The sequence below is a fragment of the Oncorhynchus nerka genome, unplaced genomic scaffold (assembly GCF_034236695.1).
Source record: "Oncorhynchus nerka isolate Pitt River unplaced genomic scaffold, Oner_Uvic_2.0 unplaced_scaffold_850, whole genome shotgun sequence".
NCBI classification, from domain to species: domain Eukaryota; kingdom Metazoa; phylum Chordata; class Actinopteri; order Salmoniformes; family Salmonidae; genus Oncorhynchus; species Oncorhynchus nerka.
The window spans coordinates 270,001-275,915 of NW_027040426.1; positions in this window are offsets into that span (position 1 = coordinate 270,001).

A 5,915-nucleotide genomic window follows, 5' to 3' on the forward strand; every position below is an offset into this window, starting at 1 on the left:
AGGGCTGAGAAGGTTACCGGTGTTTGTTGAGGGCTGAGAAGGTTACCGGTGTTTGTTGAGGGCTGAGAAGGTTACCGGTGTTTGTTGAGGGCTGAGAAGGTTACCGGTGTTTGTTGAGGGCTGAGAAGGTTACCGGTGTTTGTTGAGGGCTGAGAAGGTTACCGGTGTTTGTTGAGGGCTGAGAAAGTTACTGGTGTTTGTTGAGGGCTGAGAAAAGGTTATAGGTGTTTGTTGAGGGCTGAGAAAAGGTTATAGGTGTTTGTTGAGGGCCGTGAAAAGGTTATAGGTGTTTGTTGAGGGCCGAGAAAAGGTTATAGGTGTTTGTCAGAGACCTTAGTCATGCAGCCTTTGCCGTGGACACACACACACACTCTCACACACACATACACACACACTCTCACACACACATACACACACACTCTCACACACACATACACACACTCTCACACACACATACACTCTCTCACACACACATACTCTCTCACACACACATACACTCTCACACACACACATACACTCTCACACACACACATACACTCTCACTCACACACACACATACACTCTCACTCACACATACACTCACACACACACATACACTCTCACACACACATACACTCTCACACACACACACACATACACTCTCACACACACACACACATACACTCTCACACACACACATACACACATACACTCTCACACACACATACACTCTCACACACACATACACTCTCACTCTCACACACACATACACTCTCACACACACACACATACACTCTCACACACACACACACTCTCACTCTCACACACACATACACTCTCACTCTCACACACACATACACACTCTCACACACACATGCACTCTCTCACACACACATACTCTCTCACACACACATACTCTCTCACACACACATACTCTCTCACACACACATACACATACACTCTCACTCACACACACACATACACTCTCACTCACACACACACATACACTCTCACACACACATACACTCTCACACACACACACACATACACTCTCACACAGTAGTAGTAGGTATCTGTATTGATGTAGTTCTAGTAGTAGGTATCTGTATTGATGAAGTTCTAGTGGGATCCTAGTAGTAGGTATCTGTATTGATGTAGTTCTAGTAGGAGGTATCTGTATTGATGTAGTTCTAGTAGGAGGTATCTGTATTGATGAAGTTCTAGTGGGATCCTAGTAGGAGGTATCTGTATTGATGTAGTTCTAGTAGTAGGTATCTGTATTGATGTAGTTCTAGTAGGTATCTGTATTGATGTAGTTCTAGTAGGAGGTATCTGTATTGATGTAGTTCTAGTGGGATCCTAGTAGTAGGTATCTGTATTGATGTAGTTCTAGTAGTAGGTATCTGTATTGATGTAGTTCTAGTAGGATCCTAGTAGTAGGTATCTGTATTGATGTAGTTCTAGTAGTAGGTATCTGTATTGATGTAGTTCTAGTGGGATCCTAGTAGTAGGTATCTGTATTGATGTAGTTCTAGTAGTAGGTATCTGTATTGATGTAGTTCTAGTGGGATCCTAGTAGTAGGTATCTGTATTGATGTAGTTCTAGTAGTAGGTATCTGTATTGATGTAGTTCTAGTAGGTATCTGTATTGATGTAGTTCTAGTAGGAGGTATCTGTATTGATGTAGTTCTAGTGGGATCCTAGTAGTAGGTATCTGTATTGATGTAGTTCTAGTAGTAGGTATCTGTATTGATGAAGTTCTAGTGGGATCCTAGTAGTAGGTATCTGTATTGATGTAGTTCTAGTAGTAGGTATCTGTATTGATGTAGTTCTAGTAGGATCCTAGTAGTAGGTATCTGTATTGATGTAGTTCTAGTAGTAGGTATCTGTATTGATGTAGTTCTAGTAGGATCCTAGTAGTAGGTATCTGTATTGATGTAGTTCTAGTAGTAGGTATCTGTATTGATGTAGTTCTAGTAGGAGGTATCTGTATTGATGTAGTTCTAGTAGTAGGTATCTGTATTGATGTAGTTCTAATAGGATCCTAGTAGTAGGTATCTGTATTGATGTAGTTCTAGTAGTAGGTATCTGTATTGATGTAGTTCTAGTAGTAGGTATCTGTATTGATGTAGTTCTAGTAGTAGGTATCTGTATTGATGTAGTTCTAGTAGTAGGTATCTGTATTGATGTAGTTCTAGTGGGATCCTAATAGTAGGTATCTGTATTGATGTAGTTCTAGTGGGATCCTAGTAGTAGGTATCTGTATTGATGTAGTTCTAGTGGGATCCTAATAGTAGGTATCTGTATTGATGTAGTTCTAGTAGGTATCTGTATTGATGTAGTTCTAGTGGGATCCTAGTAGTAGGTATCTGTATTGATGTAGTTCTAGTGGGATCCTAGTAGGAGGTATCTGTATTGATGTAGTTCTAGTGGGATCCTAGTAGTAGGTATCTGTATTGATGTAGTTCTAGTAGGATCCTAGTAGTAGGTATCTGTATTGATGTAGTTCTAGTAGTAGGTATCTGTATTGATGTGTCTCAGTAGTTCTAGTAGTAGGTATCTGTATTGATGTAGTTCTAGTAGCAGGTATCTGTATTGATGTAGTTCTAGTGGGATCCTAGTAGTAGGTATCTGTATTGATGTAGTTCTCGTAGGATCCTAGTAGTAGGTATCTGTATTGATGTAGTTCTAGTGGGATCCTAGTAGTGGGTATCTGTATTGATGTAGTTCTAGTAGTAGGTATCTGTATTGATGTAGTTCTAGTAGTAGGTATCTGTATTGATGTAGTTCTAGTGGGATCCTAGTAGTGGGTATCTGTATTGATGTAGTTCTAGTAGTAGGTATCTGTATTGATGTAGTTCTAGTGGGATCCTAGTAGTTGGTATCTGTATTGATGTAGTTCTAGTAGTAGGTATCTGTATTGATGTAGTTCTAGTAGGAGGTATCTGTATTGATGTAGTTCTAGTAGGATCCTAGTAGGAGGTATCTGTATTGATGTAGTTCTAGTGGGATCCTAGTAGTAGGTATCTGTATTGATGTAGTTCTAGTAGGAGGTATCTGTATTGATGTAGTTCTAGTAGGATCCTAATAGTAGGTATCTGTATTGATGTAGTTCTAGTAGTAGGTATCTGTATTGATGTAGTTCTAGTAGGATCCTAGTAGTAGGTATCTGTATTGATGTAGTTCTAGTCGGATCCTAGTAGTAGGTATCTGTATTGATGTAGTTCTAGTAGGATCCTAGTAGTAGGTATCTGTATTGATGTAGTTCTAGTAGGAGGTATCTGTATTGATGTAGTTCTAGTAGGATCCTAGTAGTAGGTATCTGTATTGATGTAGTTCTAGTAGTAGGTATCTGTATTGATGTAGTTCTAGTAGGAGGTATCTGTATTGATGTAGTTCTAGTAGGTATCTATATTTATGTAGTTCTAGTGGGATCCTAGTAGGAGGTATCTGTATTGATGTAGTTCTAGTAGGATCCTAGTAGGAGGTATCTGTATTGATGTAGTTCTAGTGGGATCCTAGTAGTAGGTATCTGTATTGATGTAGTTCTAGTAGTAGGTATCTGTATTGATGTGTCTCAGTAGTTCTAGTAGTAGGTATCTGTATTGATGAAGTTCTAGTGGGATCCTAGTAGTAGGTATCTGTATTGATGTAGTTCTAGTAGGATCCTAGTAGGAGGTATCTGTATTGATGTAGTTCTAGTAGGAGGTATCTGTATTGATGTAGTTCTAGTAGGATCCTAGTAGGAGGTATCTGTATTGATGTAGTTCTAGTGGGATCCTAGTAGTAGGTATCTGTATTGATGTAGTTCTAGTAGTAGGTATCTGTATTGATGTGTCTCAGTAGTTCTAGTAGTAGGTATCTGTATTGATGAAGTTCTAGTGGGATCCTAGTAGTAGGTATCTGTATTGATGTAGTTCTAGTGGGATCCTAGTAGTAGGTATCTGTATTGATGAAGTTCTAGTGGGATCCTAGTAGTAGGTATCTGTATTGATGTAGTTCTAGTAGTAGGTATCTGTATTGATGAAGTTCTAGTGGGATCCTAGTAGTAGGTATCTGTATTGATGAAGTTCTAGTGGGATCCTAGTAGTAGGTATCTGTATTGATGTAGTTCTAGTGGGATCCTAGTAGTAGGTATCTGTATTGATGTAGTTCTAGTAGGATCCTAGTAGTAGGTATCTGTATTGATGTAGTTCTAGTAGGATCCTAGTAGTAGGTATCTGTATTGATGTAGTTCTAGTAGGATCCTAGTAGTAGGTATCTGTATTGATGTAGTTCTAGTGGGATCCTAGTAGTAGGTATCTGTATTGATGTAGTTCTAGTAGTAGGTATCTGTATTGATGTAGTTCTAGTAGGATCCTAGTAGTAGGTATCTGTATTGATGTAGTTCTAGTGGGATCCTAGTAGTATGTATCTGTATTGATGTAGTTCTAGTAGGATCCTAGTAGTAGGTATCTGTATTGATGTAGTTCTAGTAGGATCCTAGTAGTAGGTATCTGTATTGATGTAGTTCTAGTGGGATCCTAGTAGTAGGTATCTGTATTGATGTAGTTCTAGTAGTAGGTATCTGTATTGATGTAGTTCTAGTAGGATCCTAGTAGTAGGTATCTGTATTGATGTAGTTCTAGTGGGATCCTAGTAGTATGTATCTGTATTGATGTAGTTCTAGTAGGATCCTAGTAGTAGGTATCTGTATTGATGTAGTTCTAGTAGGATCCTAGTAGTAGGTATCTGTATTGATGTAGTTCTAGTGGGATCCTAGTAGTAGGTATCTGTATTGATGTAGTTCTAGTAGGTATCTGTATTGATGTAGTTCTAGTAGGATCCTAATAGTAGGTATCTGTATTGATGTAGTTCTAGTAGGATCCTAGTAGTAGGTATCTGTATTGATGTAGTTCTAGTAGGATCCTAGTAGGAGGTATCTGTATTGATGTAGTTCTAGTAGGATCCTAGTAGTAGGTATCTGTATTGATGTAGTTCTAATAGGATCCTAGTAGTAGGTATCTGTATTGATGTAGTTCTAGTAGTAGGTATCTGTATTGATGTAGTTCTAGTAGTAGGTATCTGTATTGATGTAGTTCTAATAGGATCCTAGTAGTAGGTATCTGTATTGATGTAGTTCTAATAGGATCCTAGTAGTAGGTATCTGTATTGATGTAGTTCTAGTAGTAGGTATCTGTATTGATGTAGTTCTAGTAGGTATCTGTATTGATGTAGTTCTAGTAGTAGGTATCTGTATTGATGTAGTTCTAGTGGGATCCTAGTAGTAGGTATCTGTATTGATGTAGTTCTAGTAGGAGGTATCTGTATTGATGTAGTTCTAGTGGGATCCTAGTAGTAGGTATCTGTATTGATGTAGTTCTAGTAGGATCCTAGTAGTAGGTATCTGTATTGATGTAGTTCTAGTAGGATCCTATTAGTAGGTATCTGTATTGATGTAGTTCTAGTAGGATCCTAGTAGTAGGTATCTGTATTGATGTAGTTCTAGTAGTAGGTATCTGTATTGATGTAGTTCTAGTGGGATCCTAGTAGTAGGTATCTGTATTGATGTAGTTCTAGTAGGATCCTAGTAGTAGGTATCTGTATTGATGTAGTTCTAGTAGGATCCTAGTAGGAGGTATCTGTATTGATGTAGTTCTAGTAGGATCCTAGTAGTAGGTATCTGTATTGATGTAGTTCTAGTAGGTATCTGTATTGATGTAGTTCTAGTAGGTATCTGTATTGATGTAGTTCTAGTAGTAGGTATCTGTATTGATGTAGTTCTAGTAGGATCCTAGCAGTAGGTATCTGTATTGATGTAGTTCTAGTAGGAGGTATCTGTATTGATGTAGTTCTAGTGGGATCCTAGTAGTAGGTATCTGTATTGATGTAGTTCTAGTAGTAGGTATCTGTATTGATGTAGTTCTAGTAGGATCCTAGTAGTAGGTATCTGTATT